Raw genomic sequence first — 25,827 nt, 5'->3', positions numbered from 1 at the left:
GCAAAGTGCACTCACACAGGCTTGAAAAATAATATGGCGCGCATTAGAATTGCATGCAAAATGAATAAATTGGAGGTAAGAGCAATGTAGCGTGGTTTTAGGGGCAAGCCGCAGCTACGTGCTTACATACATACATACACGTATGCAAGCTGGAGCAATTGGCTTTAAAGTAAGTAATTTAGATGCTTGTTTATGTCCGATTTGGTTAGCGAATGATCAAAAAACAAAAAGAATTTAAATTTCTCTAGTTTTATGATAAAATAAAAGTTTCAAAGTAGAATAACCAACGGCCAACCAGCAAAGAAGTCAAGGCACAGGATAATGAACTTTTCAAAAAAATCTCTAGAAAAACCCATACGTATACATATGTATAGCGTATGTACTTAGGCAAGAAAAGTGCACATTTGCGTGTGGATATATGTATGTATATGTATGTACATTAGGACGGGTAAATTCTCTTTGACTCTGCGCGTATGACATAAAAGGATTCTACGCGAAACTCTAAGCAAATTTGCCGAAGAAACTATAGGTCTAAAATCAATTTGGAGTTTGTCAAATTGCGAAAGTATGTTTCGGAGAAAATATGAAATTTTTCGCTGTTGCGCCCTCTGGTAGAAGTTTTAGGAAAAATAAAAGTACAGAAATGGATTCCTCATACCAAAAAACCCCTTATAGCATGTTTTTATATACAATTTAAGCACTTCTTTACGAAACCACAGCAAAATGCTAAGAAACTTATTTTCGCAATTTGCCAAACTCCAATTGATTATAGACCCATGGCTTCTTCGGAAAATTTGCTTAGAATTATACGTAGAATCCTTCTGTGCTATACGCGCTTCGTCGAAAAAATCTTCCATACAAATTGACCTCTCCTAATGTACATACATACATAAATACATCATGTAAGTTTGTATCTTTACTTCTGTCTGACTGCACATTGCGCCTTGCATGCAGAGCACGTATGCACATTAGGGTGAGCTTTAACCAAACATTTTTAATTTGGAATTTCTAACAGCGGGGGATCTTTGCCTTGGCGTCCTGAACAATTTTTCTAAATCGCTTAATAAATTCTGGATTCTGCTTTTGATTGAAATTTTGAGATTTTTGTAAATTCTAAACAAATAACATGATTTACTCATACCAAAATCATTTATAGAAAATTTTAGGTATGAAATTTTCTAGGTCATTAAATTTTATATAGACCAAATTCTTTAACAACATGAAAAAAGTAGCCAAAAATCAATAGTGTTTCGTAGCCAGTTTAAGTTTGTATTTTATTACACTAAATTCAACGGGCTACAAAACTGCATACCTCGAAATGATTTTGATAGATAACTTAGAATATAGATAGATTTAAGAAAAATTCGGGGTATTCCATTGACGTCCAAAGGCAACGATCCCCCGCTATTGTCATTTAGAAACGCCAAACTTTTTGTTTCCGATTCACCCTAATGTGCATGCATAGATACTACATATTTTGTATGTTTATCTGAAGTTGTTAGTGCTATTTATTGCAACAGTAGATTTTGTTGCTGTTGAATCTGAAGCTGCTGCCCGTGGCAGTTGGGGCGGCGTGAATGCTGCTGCACACTGCGCAGGATTATAAAATATTATCAGCCTCAGAATGCAAGTCGCTTCAAAGGTGTGTGTGCGCTAAAAAAGGTGGCAAATTCAGCCTGCAACCTGTGTATACAGTGTTTTTTTTCGAAGAGGTTGTGAGGGTGTACTTTGGAGAGTTTCAAGGCACAGCCGGAGTAACAAAAACTTTCTCTCTGAGCGCAATGCTAAATTAAATAATTTACTTATACATATAAACAATAGACATATACATACATATGCAAAGTTGTATATATGTATGTATGTATACAGATTGCTTCGGGAAGCTACTCTAGCGACAGAATAGCGTCGATTTTCCAAAACTTTAAGCTATTTTTGCTCACATAACAATATTTGCTTACCAGTTTTCAAACAACAAAATGCCGAAAATTTCGTGAATATTCAGTTTTGTTAATCTCTAGTATGATTTAAGCGGTTTGGCGCCTTCAAGTATGCCTTTGACAATTAAAAACTGTATTTTTTCACAACTTCACACACTAAGCTCGAAATTTGCTGCCGTCTTTCTCGCCAGCTAACACAACACTAACTTGCCAACCAGCCAGCGAACCAGGAAGGCAGTGAAGCAGTCAGCCGGCAACAGGAATCACATTCGAAGCGAATAAGGTTGTTCATGTACACATACAACAGAGTTGTGGAAAAGCTTCAGCGCCAACGCCATGTATATGTATGTATGTATTTGTGTACGATTGTGATTTTCTATTGCTGTTGTTTTTATTGTTATTGTGTGCATTTGTATTCAAATAAAATAGGAAAAATTGCTAGCGCAGCAAAGTTGTGAATATTGACGATAGGCGAGTAGGAAGGTGTGGGGTGTGGGGTGTGGGGTGTGGGGTGAGCGATGTGCTGATGTTGCCGGGGAAAATCCATTTTTTGTTTATGCCGAAATGCTAGACATCGGCGACGGCTACAAATATGAATGGTTATGTTGGCGACGGCGTTAAGAAACAAGCATGATAAAGTGGCAGGAGTTGTTGGTGGTGGCATACATACATATACATATGTACATACATGCAAACATACAATGTTGGCAGACAATTACTTGGCGCTGGGAGTTGTGAAGGTGGTGGTGGCGGTGGCTGGCGTCGGTTCTAGTTATGGGTTTCTGTGGATGGTAATGATGTCCTCGAGCGACGCACTGGCGACACAGCAAATGACTGATGACTACATATCCTTGCGTGTAGCGGCGCATACATACATACATATGTACACACATATATACATGGGCATAAAATGTTGGCATGAAATATATTTTTTATTTTATTTGAATTTTTGCTTTCGGCTGTTGTTTGTTACAACGTCAAAGCGGAAGCGTACACGACACAAGCGCTGGCAGCGGAAGGCGCAGGATCTACGGTGGGTGGCTGGGGTGGTTGATGGTGGTGATAGCATTTAGACATGCCATATGTACTACACACATACATACAAGTAATAGGAAAAGTGAATTCGCTGCACCGTTTAGACCGGCTTAGTTCAGTTCAAATCACATTTTTTGTTTTTGCTATTAAATAACAACTAATAAACTCTACATACATATGTGTGTTCGTATGTATGAAGATATACATACATATGTACAGCATCGGTCATATCTATAGCACGCCATTTCAAAGTGATATTGTGTGCCACTTATGTTTATTTATTTATTTTTAAGAGTTTTCAATTAAAATATATTTCATTCTCAGACAAACCCCATATAAGCCCAAGTTTCATAATTTGTAGAAAACTACAAAAAAGTGCAAAAAATTTTCACCTAAACTTCAAACTTTTTTCTCGGAAGTGTTAATTTTTTTTTGAGTATACAATTTTTTAGCCCCTTCAATTCTAGTCTCATAATGTGAAAATTTCAAGTGGCTACGAATTACCGTTCATTTTTTTTTTGTCGCATATAATGAATAATGGAAGAAATCCGCAACACCTTTGGCGAAAAAAATTCTAAAAAATCAGCGGTAACTTTTAGCCACTTGAAACTTGCGCATTATTAGACTAAAATTGAAGGGGCAAAGACAGTGTACTCAAAAAAAATCCAACACTTCCGAGAAAAAAGTTTGAAATTTAGGTGAAAATTTGTTGCACTTTTTTGTAGTTTTCTACAAATTGTTAAGCTTGGGTTTATATGGGGTTTGTCTGAGAATGAACTATATTTTAATTAAAAATTCTTAAAAATAAATAAATAAACATAAGTGGCACACAATATCACTTTGAAATGGCGTGCTATAGATATGACCGATACTGTATATGTATACGTACAGTGGTCCAAAAAATAAAAGGAGTGCGATATTTTTCCGAGTTTTAAATATATTTATATTTTGTTTCTTTAACGTTTATTAATTTTTGGTTTATAAAAGTATAGCTCACTATGTAACAAAATTCACATAGATCGAAATTTCAAACACTGTGCCAAATATATAGAAATTCATAAAATTTGCAAACTTTTTATTGATATTTTTTAGAAAATTAGATATGCAGTTTTATAGCCCATAAATTTTAGTATAACAAAGTGCAAGTTTAAAGTCGCTAAAAAGTGCGTTGATTTTTGGCAATTTTTTTTTGTTGACGGTCCTAGGCACAACTGGTCAAAATATCGCACTCCTATTATTTTGTGGACAACTGTACATAACTTCAATTAACTCCTCAATCCTACATCAATTCATGTAATGTGAGGAAAATTATACATAAGTTGCGAGTAAAACGGTAGAAATGTATTGCATATGTTGAAGGTTGTATATTTATCTTTTCCTAATACACTGCATAAATTTTTGTATTGGTTTTGGAAATAGCAACGCAATCCGGAATGATGATGGTGATAGCAAGGGTAAAGGCTTCTACATCTGCCTCCGCTTGACGTAATTGCTGGCAAGATAGCCATTATTGCAGCCCTAAGACTCGGAGAGGCCGGTTCATTGTGCATCCGGACAATCGAGAATCTAAAAGACGATGGCGTAAAAACTTAAAAATTACCATACCAACTCGAAAATACCGGAATAACAGCCACATGCGAAACGCTATACATGTACCCTGCTGACTCCAAACTCGACGGGAAGGTTAGAGAAGGAGTCTTTTCTTCCCTGAGCTGAACTAGAAATATATTTTCGGTTTATTGACCACTGTACCTTATACCAGGCGGAGGTGCTCGCTCCTGAGCACTCGACACTTAATAAGAGGACCGAAGGAGAAAAGACAGGGCTTTATATATTCTCATAGTGAAGCAGCCGTGAAAGCGCTGGACTCATTCGTGGACAACACAAAATCTCCTACTAAATGCCGCAGATCTTTAAAGGATATGACCCAGCATTATATAATAAAACTCATATGGGTGCCTGGACACCGAGATATTGAGGGCAACTGCAAGGCTGACGAATTGTCGCGGAATGGTATAACAGCCCCAGCCGTCGGGTAAGAACATGTTAGGTATGTTACAACCTAGGAACAGCACTATACAAGGAGCAAATGAACGCTGGGGAAACCTTCCCTTCTGTGAAACCTCTAGGCTTACATGGCCCTCTTATTATAGAAAACGCTCGCCTGTACTCTTGGAATCGAAATAGAACGAGGTATCAAGTCTCTCACGAGTTCTTACAGTACACTGTCTAATTAGCGGACATTCTTTGAGATTCAGAGTAGATGCGCCGGACCACTGTTGAAGATGCAACTGCGAAAAAGAAGAAATGGTTTGATTCCAAGTAAGCATCGCAACATTGCGATGCATCGTGGGGAGCAAAGACTACATTTAGCAATACAATGGGCCTACCCTTGGCCTAAGTGTAGGGGGAATTACTGAATCTAGCCAATCCAAGCTAGCCTACACTAAGTGTAAAGGTAACGCAAGTTTAAACGGTATACCTATGATATCATTCAATTCAATTCCAAAGTGCCTTATATGAAATCCTCACAATTTCAAGTATTTATGTATATTTAAGTTCTTTGTTTTTTTTTTGGGTGTACCCATATATGTACATATATGTATGTATACATATAATTTCCTACTGTATTGCTTTTCTGATGTTTGTATGTAGAATTATTACTATTGATTTCACTTTAGTTTCAAGTGCAAAAGTTAGAAAACAGTGCTCAACAAATAAATAGATGAATCAAAATTAGTGAGAGTTAAGTTTCACTAGGCGCGTGGTTAGAGATCCATACTACCACTCGGTAGGACACAGGTTCGATTCCTGCAAAACCTCTGGACGTAGATATTTTCATCAAGAAAGAGCTGCCAACAAAAGACCATCTGTCGTTCGTAGGCCAGGGTCGCCAACTATTCTTAGAAATGGTACGGTTTGAGCCAAGTTGACACGCCTGTCGGAAGCGGCGTTATGAAGACGCAGGGTGTCACCGAGCAAAAATTTGTTTTCACTCGGCACTAACTATGTACATATGTACGTATAACAAACAGTCAAAAAACAAATTTCGATTTTTCGGTCGATAACACCCTTTTACTAGTCGCTAATTAAATTAGGCGTCAAAGCCTTTATAAGTGCAAAACTAATTTACTTCCTACATTAAGCAAAAGTGCTAACACAACACAATTTCTAAGCAAAAAGTAGCTAGCAATTGAAGTATCCTATTTCACCTAAAAGACATCAAAAGATAGGTCTACATACATAAGTAAATGCCTATACATATGCAAATATTTATGTATGTATGTACGTAATAACCTTAACAAGCACGTGCTTGAAGTGCTACAAGCGCGGTTTGAACAACTTCCTGCTGCTTGATATGCGGCATTCAATAAAACCTACTTTCGTACCCATGTTGCTTGCCGTGCGCACTCTGCTAGTGCGAAGTGCTTCAACTATATTAGTTTGAGGTAAACATAGGCAAAATACAATTAAAACTAAAAAAAAAAATAAATTTCTTAAACCTCTTGCTCTCTAAGCTTTACATAGTTCGTGTCTATCAAAGATCTTAACCAAGGCATGTATGTACAGTCAGCGTCAAAAATATGAATACACAGACGCTTCTTTATTTATATTTTCTAAACCAAATTTTTCTTATATTTTTATAAAAATATAGTTAGTTCAACAGCAAAAACCAGCAGAATCATTTTTTTTTTAAATTCATATATAACTCGGAAAAATTCAAGAACTACCAAAAAATGTTATCAAAATTTTAAACTTTTCAATTCAATTTCTTAGAAAAATTCTGGGTATGCAGTTTTGTAGCCCATAATTTTTTATTATTATTATTTTAGTATAATAAGGCGCAAGTTTCAAGTCGGTGTTTCTTGAATTTTCCCGAGTTCTATATGTAATTGAACAAATCGTTTCTGCTGGTTTTTTGCTGTAGAATGAATTATATTTTTATAAAAAAAAATAAAAAAATAAAAATTTTATGGAAAATATAAAAGAAGAAAATCGTCAAACGTCAGCGTATTCATATTTTTGACGCTGACTGTATGTAGCGTGAGTAAGTGAAAATGTCGGTAGTGCTGAGGCATGGAAAGTGCAACTGCAAGCAATTAAGTTGTTCACACTTGAAAAGTGCACTTATTTACCTACATTGAGGAGCAAAACTGTAAAAATGGTGATTGTTTTTTAATTTTAATTAACAATGTTCTTTAAAACTTGTTGTCGATTTGTGATAAAACTATTATCTATGCATAGATAGATAGATTCCCTCTACTCTTCACAATACTTCCTCTAAGCCTACATCGCTCAAGAACAGCCTCTCTCGAGAGGCAGTCCGACGTCTCATTACCCTCTATTTCCTCATGGCCGGGTACCCATGCAAACTTAATGTTTTTTTGCCTACCAAGGGAATTAAGTTTCTCGATGCACTCAAGGACTAGTGATGAATGCTCAAATATTTACCCATAAAACCCGAGATCTTAGTCCTGGTACTGAAGATTCCTGCCCCTATTCCTTACCGAGTTTTCAAGCCATCTGTGTACCAGTGCAGTTTGGAGCAGTCTCTCGAAGGCAAAAGCAATCCAGACTACTTTGCTGCATTGTTCTATTGTAAATCTCCTCTCAAGGATAATGGTTCTTTCCACATATATCATCTCATCATGCATAGCTCAAACTGCTTCAATTAAAGTTGTAAAAAAAAACAAAAAAATTTAAAAATTCTTGAGAATTTTATCAAATTTTCTAACTTTTGTATATGAACTTCTAAAACATTTCTGATTTAGTCTTATAACCAATGAAATTTTTATACAAAAAGGTGCAAGCTTGAAGACTGAAAATCGCGCCGATTTTTAAAATTCTTTTCCTTATGGCCATATAACAAATGTATATTAGGAAAATTTGCGCAGATTTAGTTTAATTTTGTGTGCAAATGATCTTGCGTATTTTATTCCATAAAATATGTACGCATATTTACATTGATAAAACCGAAAAAGACTATCACCAAACAAAAAGTTTTAAAAATCGAAAAATTTTTTTAGAGTCTCTAAACTTGCACCTTATTGCACTAAAATTTCGTGGGTTATAAAAATGCATGCTCAAAAATGTTTTACAAATTCATATCAAAAATTTAGAAAATTTATAGAATTTTTTAAATATTTTTCTTTGGTATCAAATTTTGATTGAAGCTGTATTAACTGCATATAGCACGGACAGTATTTTAACCAAGAATCAACGAAAAAGCTTTAATATGAAAATATTAAAAAATAACAGTTAAAAAATAGCCATTTTGAATTTTAGCTCCCCACTGTAGACACATGTATGAAAAGAAAAATAATACTAGCTCACTCAAAAAAAGAATTTTTTTCAATTACTAAACATATTCCTTTTCACGTATTGGAGTTTGCCAGAGTTTAAAGAAAATTTTAGATCCCAAAATTTACTCAAGCCTATATGTTTATTGGGATATGCATTCCTTTTATATGAACCCTTTTTTTTTATGCTGCAGATTCCACCGTTGAGATTTGATGGAGTGTCCAATGCTAAAGGCGCAATGCAGAAAATGTCAAATGCATTCTAACATCACTCAGCCACATGCCAACGACAACCTTGAATACAGCCTTGAAAAGCATTCAAAACAGGCACATAAACACAAAATGCACTTTAAAAGACTTTTGAGTAAGCAATTCTCTAATGGCGTCGAAATTGCTATAACTAAATGAGGATATTGTATGATTTCGTATAGCAGCTGTAGATAAAGATTGCAGTCATCCTTTACTGTTATTTACTTGTCATTGCCACTGACGCTGACGTCGATGCTGTGGCTGCCCTGCTATTGCTGTTGATACAGGACATTATTAAGCAATTTGTTGGGTGCTGTTTCAAGTGTAGCAAGCTGCGCGTGGCATCATGCAGCCACCAACCACTCCTGTAGTACTCATAGCATTGGTTGTGTTGATGATTGTGAGACGTTTGCAAATCTCTGCAGCGCTGCAGTATTCCTTGCTATCGCGTGCAAGATAAATAATAGAAGCAAAACGATAGTGACAGACGCAAAGAAGTGAATGCTGCCGCAGGCAAAAAAAAAAGAAAAAGAGAATTGGCATAAATAGCTGTCTGCTTTGACAGTATTAAAGGCGCCAGTGTTAGCTATGGACGAACTAAGGAAACCATTAAGATGAAGGGGTGGTGGTGACATCAGAACTTAGCCTTTGACAATGGTTCGCATAAGTTGGTAGCTACCGGAAAGTGGTGCAAATTGAAGGTGGTGGTGAAGCGTGTGACGACGAGACTGTACGGCTCTTGTTACCGCTGTTTGTTCTTATCTTCAAACCCATGGTGTGGACGTGTGCGACGCCTTAGAACCGCCGCTTGCTCTATGGTCCTGCTTGATTTGTGCAAGCGACAGCCGCTTGCAGAGGTGGTGGCACGTGCACTTGAGACGCATATCATTTCAACCACACCTCCTCTTCTCTTACACCGCATAACAATGAATCGTTAGTCAGTGATTATTACTCAAACTGTGAATTTTATGTGCAACTTGGCATTGTGTGGCATGCAGCATGCAATCGCGTGAGCAAACACTCTGTAACAATAGATTTTGTGCGTGGCAAATTCACTTTGCTCCTTCAGTTAGCTGGAGTTTCCTGTATCCTTCCTGTTGGTCGCATATGTACATACATACATATGGGCGATTCCACTGTCACGGGTTGGACATTTGTACAGAACAAATTTTCTTTTTTGTTTAAATTTAAGTATAAAGTACAGAACAATTCTACATTTTGATAAAGCTACACCTAATTGACTATTATAAGAGTTAATACAAAATACTAAAAAAATTCCAACTTACTTTTATATGCGAAAAATCGGATTTATTTCTTCTGTCACGGGTGAGACAGATATATTTTACGGAAACTCTGCGAATTTATTTCATTTTTCTGTTTGAACATGATGACTTAAAATAAAACATAGAACCAGGAACACAAACAAAGTAAAAACTACAAAAAAATGATGGCTTTATTATACAAAAAATCCGAAATTCCTCTGTCACGGGTGTTACAACGTTTGTCACGGGAAGGACACCCACAAGTTTTTATATGAAAAGGAGCCGTTAGTGTGGTCCATATATAAAGATTAGTTATTAAAAAGTATAAGAAGCCAAGTAGGGGTTAAATTCACTCACGTTTCATCTTAGAATGGTGCCTTTAATATAAAAGAATATGCTTAGCACCGTCAGCAAAAAAATTTATTAAAAATGAACGCGATTTCCTAGCGTCTTTCACTTTTACCTACTTAAATTTAATGATTTACAAAACTGTATACCTAAAAATTCTAAATAACAAATTTAAACTTTTTGGGTGTAACTGTTAAAGTTTGTTGAATTTTTGTAAGAAGTTTGAAATGTGGATTTATGTGGTTGTGGTTAGGTAATGTGCTAGATATTTATAAAAAAAAAACTATAAACATTAGATTAATAAAATAAAAAAGCAAAACTGGTCAAAATGTAACTTAACTTAATCAGCTGGCCACAAGGGTATATAGATAATGGACGAGTCCGTCAAAAAATTTACTTAGAACTTGATTTCAAAACGTAAAAAAGGTAATAAAAATGCATTTAAAGCTTTAATTTGTTATTTTTTGGTTGATTCAAGATTTTTACAAATGTCTTATCCACACGTTTGTTAGTTTTATAAAGAAAATAATTTTCGCACTAAGGTCCACTTTCCCATGGAACCTCCCATATGCAATTCATTGCCGCACACTTGCATTTTTAGTTATATAGTTAGGCCACCCATTGCATTGTTCCAAGGTGTAGCAATTGCCATGAAAATTAAATGGCTACCAGAAACTCAACGCCAACTTCCTGCAGGCATTCTACATCGCTTGCTTTGTAACAATTTCAAAGTGAAAACACGAAAGCGCTGTTCGGTGGTGGGTGGGCTGGTCTTCTGGGTGTGCTGCTTTGATTTCCACGCTTTTTGTTTGCGTCCGTTTGCTTGTCCTGGAGATGCTACTGCCAAACCTCTGCCTCATTCGCTTCGCGCTTCATTTGCTGTTTTGTGCTTTTCATTTCCTCTGACTCTCCAACACACTTGTGGTTGACTTTTTTCTTTTCTTTTTTTTTTGGCTGCAAGTTTTTATTGCGTGCGAAAGTGGTTGTTTGTCGTATTTTTTCACTTGTACATGTATGTTATGCTGCACAACTTATGCATGCAATTTTAGTGCAACGTTGTGATTTATATGAAAATTACTACATACTCGTAGGGGTTTCAAGGATATATGTATGTATGCACTTTCGGGTGGGCCGAATATTGTTTTTACTGAATCGTATGGTACTTTCTGATTGTACATATGATACTAAGAGAAAGTGTGGAAGAAACCATGGGCCGGAAATGAGTTTCGAACCTGCGCATTTTTAAATAAAAAAAACTACGTTTTCAAGTTATTATTATTATTTTTGGCATTTTTTTGTTGAAAAGGTTGCTCATTTCCTCATATAAAAAATCAGCACAAAAAAAAAAATGCCAAAAATTATAAAATTATATAAATCTTTCTAAGCTAAAAAGCTTCACATTTTGTTTTTTAAATATTGCACAATGTTTGAAACTTGAGTTTAAAGAGTAAACTATATTTTTATACCAAAAAAAAAAAACTAAAATTAATTAACAAAAAAATAAATTTTTAAAACTTGTCAATATGTGGTGCGTATATAATTTTGACACGGCGTGTATTTTTGCATGATAAATATGTAAATCAATTAAAAATGTTATAAGTTTAGCATTTTGTGTCCATTAGTTGCAACAAAAGGTTTGTATAACTGGCATAGAACGAAAAAAAAAGAATTTTATAAAAAAGTAAATTTTTCTTTTAAAAAAGCGCAGGTTTAAACCGATACTTAAGATTTGTCTGTATTTGACTAAATTTGCTGTACATTTTAAAGCGCCTAAAATAAAAATTTTGCAGCATAGTTTTAATTGCACTTCTGTTGACAAATAGTCAAGCTTAATTTGTTAAGTGCACAGAATTCGGCGGTAAATAGGGCCATAGTTGCAATATTTCTGCCTCGCGCCACCTATCGGCAAAATTTTTTTGTAGAGCCAGTTCCTTCTACCTTAGTAATATATGAACATTAAAAATATGAACCATATCGGTCCATAAATACGGGTTTTTCGACACTTGCGCCTCCTAGCGGCTTAATTCATCTCAAGTTGGTCAAATATTTATTGCTAGATTTGATAACATACAGGTGTAAAACTTTTTTGAGAGAAAATGGCATAGGAAGAGAGAAATATGTAAATACATATAAAAGATTTGCTTGTTAGTCTTGGTTGATTCTTCCGGAATTGTGAGAAATTGATGTATTTTGATACGCATTCTCGTCATCTCTTCTCAAGTTTGATTTGAAGACGGTACGCAAAAAGACAAGGAAGACGGCACAACGCCGCAACCAGTTTGTCTCCAAAGCAAACCTGAGAAGGGATGACGGAAATTCATTCCAAAATACATCAAGCTCCTTCTTCAGTTTCGAACAATTTAAAGAGTACACATTTTCACGCTAAGTTTTTTTATTAAAACCAAAATAGTCGAAATATAAGTTACCTTTTTTTTAAAAACTGAACCATCAGAAATACATATGTACATAAATACTTCCAAGATGTTCAGATCACGAATATTCAGGAAGAAAATATCTTTTCTAATCCCTTATTTCTTAGTACCTTGAACTCAAAAATTGGCCAGATATGGAAGCTTCCAACAAATCTACGGTAAAACGTAGTCGAAAATTGTATGTAAAAGTGTCATTATTTTGAAAGCTTTTGACGAAAAACGCGATGCAACTCAAGAGTGGCACTGAATTGAGGAAAATATTTCGATCGGAACCATGCGAAAGACTTCGAGAAACAGAAACTTTTTTTCGTGAGGCATCCTAATGTATACGCTATACAGGCTAATGCCGAATTTCAACTAGGCATTTTAATAACAAAAAATGTATGCCGTTTAAAAATGCCATGTTGGATATTTTTTTGAACGTAATGGCACTGGTATTTTTTAATGCCCAACATGTCATTAAAAATGTTGTCATTTAATGCCTAGTGGAAACTCAGCATACGACGTGTTGGCTGTTCATGAATTTTTGACTAAAAATAACGATAAAAACGTTCAGACGTGTGAGTTTTTTCTGTTCCAAAGGCTCAGGTTACCTCAAACAGAAGCTTAATTGATTACCAAGAATTTTAGTTACTTAGATTGAAATAATAGAAGTATTCTATCACAGAATAATGGAGCAGTTTTTAATTTATAGATGAATTCCGGATATTTTTTTTTTGTATGGCTTTTTAGCCTTCGAAACTTTCATAATCCATTCAAATAGCAAAATTTTCTATCTATGAAATATCTGATTTTATTAAATTAAAGCAAAAATGCTAAAGCCTATAAACTCATTTTGTTAAAAGTTCAGAGATATATGTAAATCAGTTTTTTCGTTTACAGTTATTTTGGAAAATAATTAAGTCAAATTGAGTCTCCATGTCATAAATTCTCATTTTTGATTGATTATTTTAGCTTGATTAATTTGAGCATTAATTTCTTTTTAATTATTTCAATTTAATGTTTTTTTATTTTTTTATTGTCTAGTAAATAATCTCATTTTAAATGAAGCACACAAACATGCTTATATGGGTACATTCATGCATGTATTGTACATTAGACTGTGGCACCTTACGAGCAACAAAAAAGTTCGCCGTACATCCCTGAATAAAATGTTTTTGCAAGGCAATTTCGATTTCTTTTTCGCCTTTTTACTTTTTTCGGTAACATCGACATACATTCGGAAATAACAAAATTCTTTTAAAATAGTTCTACTGGAATAATCGAAATACTTCCTTAGTAAAAGTATAATGACTTTTGGTGAGCTTTAATTTACGGACGATATCTTCTGCTTTTACAGACGAACCTGAAGGTATGATACATCGAACGGTTAACGCGTCTTTCTTCGCCGTCGACTAAGTTTAGGCGCCTTTCTTCGCTGAAGTTTTTTATGTGCTTTTTTTCGGGGTCAACTTTTGAGCTCGCGCTTTTATTGGTGTCTAGTGACTATATAACGAAAAATGTAAAAAGGCGAAACCTGCCTTCGACCGAAATTTTTTTTTCGAAAATGCCGTGCAAAAATATATGTATATTTAAGACTTAGTGGTGTATGACGAACTTTTTTTTCTGGCCTAATGTACTCACATACATACATACATACATATGTATTTATAACGCACAATTGCCAAATTGAAATTTTAGCCAACCATAAATTTTTCATTTAATATTTACTTTTCAAATTTAAAATAGAATTTAACGCATGAGCTGCTATTACAAATAAAATTATGAAAATAAACTGTAAGCCAAAGGTATTATCGGCTTTGCAAAGCAGTTTGAACAGCATATTGCATACACACATGCTATGTAGCAGGAAAAAATATGTGGCAGCGGAAAAATTGCAGCAGTGTGGAGAGGTGTGCGCACACCTCTACCTAGGTCAAAATAAAAAAAAATTTAATGTTGAAATAGTAAAGGGGGTAAAAATAAAAGAAAAAAAAATATATCAGCGCGTGTCAGGCTCAATCCAACTGTTTGATGAAAAACCTTACTGTAAACATATTTCAAACCCATAAGTGAAAGAAAATTGTGAAAAGCAGGATTAAAACTATAATCCTAGTAACTATCGCTTTTTATGAGCGAAAATTACATAAATGCACACATACATATGTACATACATATCTGTTTCGTATGACCATTTTATGTGGATGTAAAATTGCAATAAAGGCACAGGGCTGAGGGGAGGTGTGTTGGATGAAAATTTCGCGGGCGCGCAAATTTCTACATACATATTTTATTCACATCGACGTTGGCAAATATTGTCATATTGAAAAATTGCACAAACAAAAGCGCTGTTGGCTTTGCGCTTACATAAAAAAAAAAACAAGTGAAGTAGAATGTACGATTTATGTAGACACCGCCGCTGAGCTTCGGAAGAATGCGCATATAAAGCGGAGTACAGCAATTGTATGAAAAGTATTTACAGAATAGCTTAAAGCCGAATGGAAAAAGGTCACAAAAAGTGAATGGAGAAGTGGCCCATACTAGCAAGCCACTTTCGTTTGCCAAATACTAGCGCCTCCAGTGCGGAATCTGAAGAGAAAATCGCATATCGCCTGCTGGCATTACAGGCGCTGATTGCGCGAATTTACAATGTACGGCTATAAAGCGCATTAAAAATACGCAGAGCAACAATGATAAAAGCAATCGGTTTTTTGCCGCACAGTGGTCGTACATAATTAAGGGCTGCGAGACTAAAATAAAGTGAAACTCAATTGCAGAACCGCAATCACAAGCGTTCATACAAACACACCTCATGCAAATATGTGTGTATGCAAATTTATCCCTGCAGGGAAACCGCGAACTAGTGAATCAAATTTCTAGTACCGTACTACATCCTTATCGCCAAAAACGAACCAGTCCGATAATAACTAGATCCCCACTTTTTACTTTTAAAAAACTATTTTATTTCACTGTTTTCATTAGAAATCTATATCTACATACAGTGATGAATTTAGAACTGGTTCGGGTGGCAATTGACACTTCCTAGGACATCGCCATGTTAAATTCGCCAGTTGTTTGCATGCAAAAGGGATTTATCGCTAGAAGCGCACCAGTTCAGGACTAGAGATTTTCCCAATAGGGATGGTACTACCCTGCAGTGAAAAACGAAACCATTTCATTTGAGAAAAAACATACGTACATAGAAATACTTGTGCCATAAAAAAAAAAATAAAAAAAATAAAAATTTTTTAATTTCTTAAAAAAAATTAATTCAAAAATGACAATAAAAAACCTGAAAAAAATACATTAAAAAAATATATATAAAAATTTCCTGCCCAAGGACTTGTCAATGCGACTGTTGGAGCGCCACGAGCAAAATGACATATCGCTAGCTTAGAAAGAAAAGTTGCTAAGTCCCAATTTAAAAATTTTACAGGAGAGGAAAAAATCTTCCTATATCCATTTTCATTAACTATTTCGCAAGACTTTGAATCAAACATTTTGCGCGTTTAAAGCAAAGCAAAACTCCATAAGAATCAGAAGGATTCGATATTTATTAAAAGATGTCGTATTATTTTGGCCTTATCGGATTTGTGGTGCTTCTTTTGGACTTAGCAAATTTTCCTTTTATTGCTTATGAAGAGGAAAAAATAAAATAAGTACCTTTATAATTTTCGAAACGATGCGTACTAAGTTTCTCTAGCCTCTTATATCAAAATATGAGTTTTCATAAAAAGTGGACTTAGCAACTTTTCATTCTAAGCTAGCGATATGTACATACTTATTCCTTTCACGGGGTATGAACTGGCTGACTGGTATGATGCTACTAGTATTTCTACTGGTTGATGGTAGGACATCGCCATGTTGAAAATACCAGTCGCTAACATTGAAAAATGATCGAACTTGAACTAGTTGGACTAAAACGCTAACTGGTAGCATTCTAGTTCACAACTAGTAGGTTTCCCTGCAGGGGTACTACTCATGCCAGCATGTTTACTTACATGTCTGCCTCAGGCACTACACGTATGTATGTATAACGGTTGTATGCCCACCAGTTTTTAAGCGAATGCTTGAGCGCCTAAAATGCCGCAATTGATTTGCCATCGATCCGTTTGTGTGGTAGTCCCGCAGGCAGTCGTTGGCTCGTTTCGCTGCTGTGCTTCAACGTGCAAATGCATTTACTTCTGTGGCATGTGAAGCGTGTCATATGGTCGTCAGCGACCAGAGGAATAGCCACAACCACAACCACACGACCAATACGGTTGATTGACCGATGTGCATTCTAGGCATTTGCAGACTGGCAAAAAAAAAATGCACACACCTCAGCAAGCATACGACCTTCTCTGTCGCGTTTTAATGAATATTTAACCCAGACAGACGTCTCATTTGTTGTGGTTTGTTCGTTTTAAACTGCCTGTTTTTGTGTTTTTTAATGTACTATTTAGTGTTGCTGTGACAACTGCGCTCTTTGGTAATGCGAGCTCACACTTTGACACTTTGAAAGCAAACACCCACTTTAACAGGGGTCAGGTCAATGTGTGCAAATTTGTGCGCTTTGCAAAGTTTTGCCGCTTTTTAGCTTGGAATTTAGTGGTGCCACTGCGGAGAGGGGTGAGTGCGAAAAATTACTTAAAGTGCGGTTTATTAAGTTCACTATTTCTGTGTGTGTGTGAAAGAAAATCGATTTGAACATGTATGTACTGAAAAGTTTGTTGGTCCACTTTGGCCCGGTATTTTGTTAAATGCTCCGGTATTCATTAGCTCAGTCTGTATTGAATTTGAAGTGGCCCGTAGGTCGAGTCAACAGTTCAAACTGTTGCTGACTTTATCCTCATTGCTTGTGGTGGACATATTTAAGTACTAGCTTACATGTTATTAGAGATAGTAAAACACATATACAATATGTGTTAGGAAGCGAACACAAAAAAAAATTTTTTAAGTTGAAAAGCGATATTTAAATGAAAGAAAAAGAGAGTGCTAGAAGAATACTTAGCCAAAGAAGTAGTGAAATATGTACATATGTATGTAACACTTGATCATAATCCAATATTGAGAACCGCATTTGTTTACGTACGACTAGAAAATTTAAAATTTTTGTACCGGTAAGTAATATGTGGGAAAATTTTAATATTTTTGAGTCGTACGAAAGCTGGAACATGTGCGTAAATGCGAATTTAATGTTTTTCTGTACAAAGCGCCACACTTGATAAATACTAAAGTTGTATTAATTTTACAGAGCTGCGTTTTAATCAGAGGCCATTCAAGATAGCTTTTGATAAATAAAGCTTTAAAAGCCTTTAAAAAGCGTTAAAAAACCTCTTGATCGGTGATCGGTGATGGGTACTGTCTCACCCGCTTTAAGGTTTCTAAACATTTTGTATAGGCGCGTGCAGAGTAAAAGCTGGTCTTGATTGATCCAAATCAATGTTGATCAGCGAAGGATTCTATTTTGTTCCAGCGGTATACAAATTGTACCCAGAGCTACTAAAAGCTTTGGCGCGCGTGCCTATGAAATGGCCAACATTGATATACAATTTAGGTGCTTTTACACAAATAGCTTTAGAGCGGTGGCAGGCACTGCAATCGAACACAGCTTTTGTTGAAAGGTTTCTATACATTTTGCGAGGACGTGCACCGAGCAAAGCTCTCCATGACCAAAGCTTTTCAAAGCCTTTTGTTAAGTTTTTATATAAAAGCAAATAGGATAAAATCATTCCCTGATTTTCGCGATTTTCTAGAGTCTTTAAACCTTCACCTTATTATACCAAAATGTCGTGGGTTGTAAAACTACATATGTATTCGGAAGCGTTTTACAAATTTATATCAAAAAGTTTACAAATTTGAAGAATTTTTCCAATTTTATTCTTTAATTTTAAACTTTGATTAAAGCCGTTTTAGCTATAGCATGGACAGTAATTTAATTAAACATCAAGGAAAAACTTTTAATATGAAAAACCTTTATATTAGAAACAATAACCATTTTGACAATTTTGCTCCCCCAGTGTATATCATGCTTCCCACTAGTGCCATTTTTCGCAGAAAAAATCCTTAAAACGGAGAAGGAGACATGGCCACAATCCTACACATTTATTGACATTTACGTAAAATCTTGGACTTTCTGCCAGGCCCAGACCACTGTGCAAAGCCAAAAAATCAATTTAGTAGCAAAATTCTACTTCGGGAAACAACTATTTGGACAATGAATATATATTTGCTTTACCAACGCCCAAAAAAGGTAGCAAACATATAGCACAGAAAGCCTTTTGGTATAAGTAATCCATTTCTGGACTTATCTCCAAATTGATTTTAGACCCAGGCTTTCTTCAGCAAATTTGCTTCCGCGCATAATCGAAAAATTTCCCATACAAAATCACCCGCCCTAATGTACATACATACATACATAGCTGAGAGTACTACAACAAATTAAATCGGATTTGGTTGTTACGACGGCAGAGTTTGAGGTTTGTGCTTGAGGAAAAATGTGAAAACATATGAAACCTGGGCATTGTTTTGCCACCATGCACGTTATGCGGGTAGAGCTTTGTTATGTCACTTAAGTTACACTTTGTCTATTTTTGCAAATAAGCGCAAAAATTGTAGCTAAGACTATAACAAACAGTGCATATTTGAGTACGTAGATTGTACATCTAAGTACAAGTGTAAATATATTTTTCCTTCACATGTACAGACTTTCCACAGACGTTGCAATGCATTTATTTTTTGTGTAACACCAAAGTAATCTGCTTATTTTGGCACAAAGTGCATATTTTATTTGTTGCTTTGCTTTTGAGAAAAAACAATAGAAACCTCTTATCTAGATACATTTTAACGTATGAATTTAGTACGAAATAGGTCATACAAAAGCAATATAAATAATTTAAAAAAAAGTTAAAGTTTCTCAATATAATTTCCGACTATTTTACGAATATTCCTTTTACAGGTCACAGACGACAAATACTATTTATATAGCATTCATTATTTCAAATCTACTCGATTTCCTAATATTCTTAGGTCATTATTTCCTCATGCTCAAAGCGACCACTTCCCCCTCCAATATCAATATCAATAGCAAATGTTTACAAAACAGCCTTAAGCCCAAATGACATTTCCCCCCCGTTTTGTATGCCAATTCAATTTACGGACATCATTTGCCACTTAAACTTCATTAGCAAAGCTCAAACTGACAAACAGCTCTTAGAACGTAAACTAATCTGTTATTTGAACTTTGACCCTACCGACAATGGAAAAGCACAGATAGGCAGCAATATTTGGTATTTTTTATAAAGAAAAAAGCAAAGATATATGTACACAAACAATAAATGAAATAAATGAGGTCATAGAAGTGGGAGTGATGAAGGATGTTGTGGGCAGTGTCTGCTTGAGCCATCCTGTGTGTGTAGGTGGGTAAAAAAGGAGCTAGAAGGCAGGCCATTTTCTATTGAACTGTATATGTAGTTTTGTGTAATATTGTTTTCACTATAAATAAATACTGCCTACATAGTATCGCATTACTGTAAATTACTTATTACAGTGAGCTAAGGAAATGGAAATTGTAGTCAGTAGGCCATAGGCGTCGTTCTCTACTTATTCTTAAGTAGAGTTCTACATATTTAAAAACTAGTAGGACATATTTTCCCATTTACAGTTCTATTCTGTGCTGGTAATAAAATGTTTGTAACCGGTAAATAAAGTTTATGTAAATTTTTAAACCCTTTTCGCATTCTGTGTACTCTTGTAACCGGTAAAATTTGTTACCATCTCATAAGCAGGTAACAAAGTATTGCCCCGTGAAATATGCAATGCCAGAATTTGCACAATTTTTCAGAGCTGAATTGCTGAATATTTTAACTGCATTACTAACGTACTTGGAATCGCGGTGACAAGAACTGGTAACATTTTTTGGTAATAAAATTTTCCGGTTACAAAATCTTCGGTGATGTGCAGAATAGACCTGTTAAAGGTGATAATGAATAAAGGACCATTTTTCTTTGAGAAGCTTTCTAGAGAGCTATTCTACGCAAGATCTATGACCTGATCTGTTCACGTGGGTAATAAAAAGGTGACAGGTAATAAAATCAACGGAAATAAGGTATGAGGATGGGAAATAAAATCAATTGACATTATTACCTTTTCAAAAGCGAAATAAAATCCATTGACATTATTGCTCTTTCAAACATTAAATGTGTTTAGCTTCGCGACGACCCGCGTCCGCGGAAACAACAGCATTCGGAATGAATAACTGGCACAATTTCACCCAGGCGGTTGTTTTTCGGACTCGGGGTTCATGCAGTGAGATGAAATATCTTATCGGGTCCCCTCTGTCGCAGCTGCATGGAGGACGCCAAGGTATAGTCATCTCAGCATTTCGTTCCAGACTGCCCGGCTTTTGCTAGATTGCGGCTTAGGCACTCGGGTTCATACTCTCTGAAAAGTCCGGAGGAGCTCTTCGGGATTGAGATTGGCCGCGTGCGAAACTCCGTTCTCGGAACTCAGCAATTCACGCTCTAGTAGTAGTATCACAAAGGACCACTTCCACGGTCTAAGTGAGCCCCTTACAGACGGAAGCCACCTAAACCTAACCTAACATAATTATCATTTGTATGATGGCGTTCGAACCCTGGAGCTGCTGGAATCTAACAAATAACAACAAGCAAATAAAATAAATAAATGTATTTTCAAATGTTTAATTTGAATACAAGTTCTTAAAATCTTTCAAACTAATTTTATTTGTCTAATACCGTTTCTGTTCTAGAATTTTAAATCGCTACCGTGGAAAAACCAAAAACGACTCTGTTTGAAAAGTCAAGTTTTTTTTAGTGTATGTATGAAATTTTATCAATTTTTTTTATTTTATTCAAAGTTCTTGCTAAATGTATCTTCTTGTTCATCATTCTTTATTTGCGTGACTTTTACACCCCATTTCTTTGCAGCATTAATTTATGCTTTCTTCTAAGTGAATATTCCTGCTCATAGGTATATTGAAACAATAGTTGCGAAATTTCCTGAAGCACACTAACCCAAATTCTATCAAGTATGCAGTTCAATAAAAGTCAACAGTCATTGAGCTTTTGTTAACCAACACGTATTGCCGTCATAAAAGAATGTAGGAAAGTACATCTGTATGTAAGACACAGCTTTTTCGCAGTAGGCTTGGGGTCGTAGAAACTATGTATGTATTATGATTTTATGCATTGTATATAGAGTAATATAAATACGTATGTATGTATGTATGTATGTACACACAAAAGCTACAACAATACCGCATTATTCTACTCTCCACCCCCTTTATTATGGTGACATACAATTTTATTGTTTTTCTCGCACATTTTATAGCAGCAGACACCCTCATCATAAAAGATTCCCGGTACGAATTTGTAAACGCAAGAACTTCCCCCACCGGATTTTAGAAACAAAACACACCCTCTGTATTTCAGTATTTTCAAGACAAGACATTTACGAGGAGTATTGATGCATGCAATATTCATGGACTCATAGCTAACAAAAAGGACAACAATTGACCTAAATTCAAAGCATTTGCAATTGAAATTTCTCTGGCAGTTAGACTCAACAGACTCGAAGTACCCAATCTTAGGAAAAGCATCGAACTTTTTAAGTAGAGTTTTTACAACGAAAGCGATTTGAACTGTCTTGGCATGATGAATGATGAAAAATGTGAAACAAAGTGGAGGTGGAAAAGCTTAGTGGAGGGAAAATGGTAGTGCTGCATAGGATATTGTTGTGCGTCATTACGACTGTATGCAATGCAGCGTAAATCTTCTGAGGCTCTCATACAATGGCGAGAGGGTTCATTAGTGCTGCTTTTGAAACTTTGAAGCAGCTTTACGTATTATTCGCTAAGTATGAGTATATAATACGTCTACATTGACTACGTAGAGAAATACAAAATATTAAATATGTATGTACGTATTTTGAGGAAATAGTAGCAAATAACAATCGTGCGCTGCTAAGCCTTTAGTGCACATTTTTTTTCTTTATTTTACTACGTTTTTTTCTGCGGCAAAGCTAGTAGTAGTTAAAGCATTGTGTAGTGGCACTACAAAGGAATAAATAAGAAGTGTATGTATTGTGGCTTTACCAATTGTAAATTTGAACTATGAGTTCTATTGTTAGCTGAGTAAAAGTTTTCAAATAAAATATGCCATTCTTGGTAGCTGAAGGAAGTAATTAAAGGCATAAAGTGTGAGCGAAATGTAGTGGAATAATTTATTTAAAATTTTTAACGGAAGATTGAGCTAAAATATGATATAAAATAAATGAGAAAATATTTTTTTTTCTAATTTTACACTAAATGCAGCCCGCCCATTTTTATGTAAAGAACTTTATCTGATTTTTTTTTCAGTAGCGAATTTTGATAGTGTACAAATGCTTCAAACTATTTTTTTTTTTTTGATGTTAATTGAGTCAAGAATCGAACCTGGAGCCTACCGGGTGATAGTGCGCACACTCGATCTGGGTTTTCAAGTATGAACCAAAGTCTGGCGTTAGAATTGATGGAGGTGCGTTTCGAAATGAACGTGTTTTGACTGGCTGCGAACTCATAAATTACCGTTACCGGCCGGGGAAATCCTAGCCTCTCTATCTAGATTGCCTCTGATTATTTCCAAATTTGAAAGATTTGGGTACCAGGACATAGCTACATTGCAATGCAGGACACCTGTCTTGAGGTCGTGTTTTCTGCCAGTGTAGATATAGAGCACCATTTAACCACTTTCAGCCTGCTCTTACGACAAAATAAAGTGAATGCGAAGACCTCTAAGGACCTACTTGGGCTGGAAATTAGACAATTCTCCAACCTATGTATTGATCGAATACTGCTTGATAGGAATTCATGTGGTAAAACTTAACAGCTCCTTAGGCCCTTATTGCCGGAGCATTTCGGCATACGATTGGGTGGAAACATTTCAACATTTTCTTCTTAACCGCTCATATTTTATTAAAAGCTTGAGGTGGACATCGGATGTCTTTTAATTTGCCTTAGAGACCTAACTTTAAAAGCTTTGAAGTTTCTATTCTATTGCCGGTTTAAAGGAAAACCGCCATTGCTATATTAAAGTAAAATGTAAACGGCAACTCAAAACAATCAAATAAAAATAAACTTTCTTTACTAAATAAGTGCGTATAAGCGAATGTGAGGATAGCCCATAGGAAATTAAGCATGTAGACAAACAAATGCTCATACATATAGAAAGTCCTGTTAAAGAGTGAGCTTTACAAAGGATATACATACAGAATATATTTCATAAAACCCTTTTTGACTTTTGCTTTTGTTGTATAAACTAGTCAAAGTGAAGTTGGAGTTGGTTGAATGAAAAGGAAAAGCAACACAAACACCGGCAAGGGGATGGTAAAGCTTTTGTATAAATATCAAATAAATAGAGAATTATACTAAGGTTTAAGTGAATTAACTTCATATACATACGTCATGAATTAAGAGGCGAAAGTTGTTTGAGGGTGAATAGGTTGGATACTCGTGTAATTGTATAAAACGAGGCTGAGGTTAATGCCTTGCACACTACGCTTATGTATGTATGTCTATGTATAAATGCTTTTTATTAATTAGATTCTAAGTGAATTGAGTTCTAAAAGATAAAACTTCAAAGAAACTTTGGACAGAATGATTTATCGAGTTTCTCGAAAACAAAGAAAAAAAAATGTACTGAAACTTATTCGAGTAGAAAGTAAGTGTAGTTTCTTAATCGTGGAGAAAAAAATCTACTAGCGTGTTAAAATAAAATACTATGCCTAATAACTAAAAGCTTCTACAACTTCGGAAAACTACTAAACAGCTAAGAAAAGCTTATGCGCCCGAAAGTATACTTGAATTAACGGTTAAACAGTAGAAAATTATGTAACTGGGAGCTTATTTAAACTGTAAACATCAAACTCTCTTTTCCCGAGTTTTTGATTTGTTTGGATTATGACACTCTTGCCGTAAATGAGCGATTTATGTATACGTATTTAAATACCTTTCATGTGCATCTACATGCTCACTTGTGCAAACAATTCATTGCATGCCAATTAAATAAGAAATTACCTTAATGGCCAAGCTCTAAATTTAGCCAAGATAAAGTTTTTATGCACGCAATAAACGCCAAGGAAAAGCATTGCATGCTTTGTGGCGTTTAAGCTGCCAGCCAAGGCACACGTTAAAGCCATAAGTTACGTACATATCACGTATGTATATGTAGCACTAAATACAATGACGTAAATTAAGGAAAGATTGTGAGCGGTAATAAAATAGTTCACATAGCGTTTATTGCAAACTTATTTTTAGCTAACATCATAAAAGTTCAGCGCCAACTTTCACTCATTAACAGCAAAAGTGGCCAAGTTGTGTTAAGCGTTGAAGTATGAGCGGCAGAGGGATTTATTCGTGTGTGCAAATACATAAGTATGTGTGTTAAAAGGTTTTTAAACTATGTAGTTAAATTTGTGGTAAAGTTCGTGAAAACTATAAATTCAAGGTTAATGCGCGAACTTTGCTGGCGGCAAAGAGAGATAGTGACTATAATTTGCTCTAAGTTGCTAAGCCACAAGTTATGACGCTGCTCATACGCCATCATCGGCAGTCAACCGTTTGTTTAGTGTTTTTGAGCTAAAACTAATCACAAAATGTTGTTCATTTCTGCTAATTCTTAATAAAGTTATTTTGCGTCAAATGTTTTTATTTATCTTTGCTAAGGTATGAGTTTCTGGCTGTACTTGATTTTATGGCAAAATTTCTAATAATAAAAATATAATAAATAAAATAATGAAACTTTGAGTAATTGCCCCTAAACTTCTATTACGGCTGATATATATACATACATATATCAAAAGCATTACGAGATTTTATCAAGGAACTAGCAAATACCCGGCAGCTTTACCGCGCCTTAAAAGTATTTTTCTGTTGTTACTCCCTCCCAAAACTCTTTTGGCCTCATTCATAAAAAATAAAATAGTTTTATAGAGCTTTGTGAGGGAATACTTTCAAACAAATTTTCGATTTAAGAAGCAGATATTTTTTAAAAATGTGGGTGTTGGTTACTACTTAGAAAGCATGTAGAGTATCGGCTTGCTCCTGGAAAACTAATTTATAGTCTTGTAACTCTAGTGTACATATCGCACACTTTCTTCAAATGTGTAGTAATTCAATATTTACCTTATCTTATAAATTTAAAGGTGGATTCATCGCTTCAGAACTTTTCTCACAAAGAGAGAAATATAGCAACAACCACATGGAAGAAAAAGGTCAGAACTAGAACAATGAATCGGCCTTAACTGA

General features: G+C 35.2%; 1 protein-coding gene across 3 annotated transcripts in view; it reads right to left on the bottom strand.

The window, feature by feature from the left end:
- Window positions 1-25,827, bottom strand: part of LOC118735543 (centaurin-gamma-1A) — a 387,419-nt gene that overhangs the window by 16,047 nt on the left and 345,545 nt on the right. Inside the window, exon 1 of one of the 3 annotated variants that reach the window (XM_036465348.1) lies at window positions 1,959-2,149. The exons of the other annotated variants lie outside the window; for them this stretch is intronic. The gene's annotated coding sequence lies outside the window, so the exon portion shown is untranslated. Of the gene's footprint in view, window positions 1-1,958; window positions 2,150-25,827 lie in introns of those variants that run through there. 3 annotated transcript variants of the gene reach the window in all.

Source organism: Rhagoletis pomonella, unplaced genomic scaffold, assembly GCF_013731165.1.
Source record: "Rhagoletis pomonella isolate Grant_MI unplaced genomic scaffold, Rhpom_1.0 Rhpom_scaffold_00003, whole genome shotgun sequence".
NCBI lineage: Eukaryota > Metazoa > Arthropoda > Insecta > Diptera > Tephritidae > Rhagoletis > Rhagoletis pomonella.
Note: the sequence above shows the minus strand (reverse complement) of the source record. Positions and strands in the feature narration are given on the sequence as shown.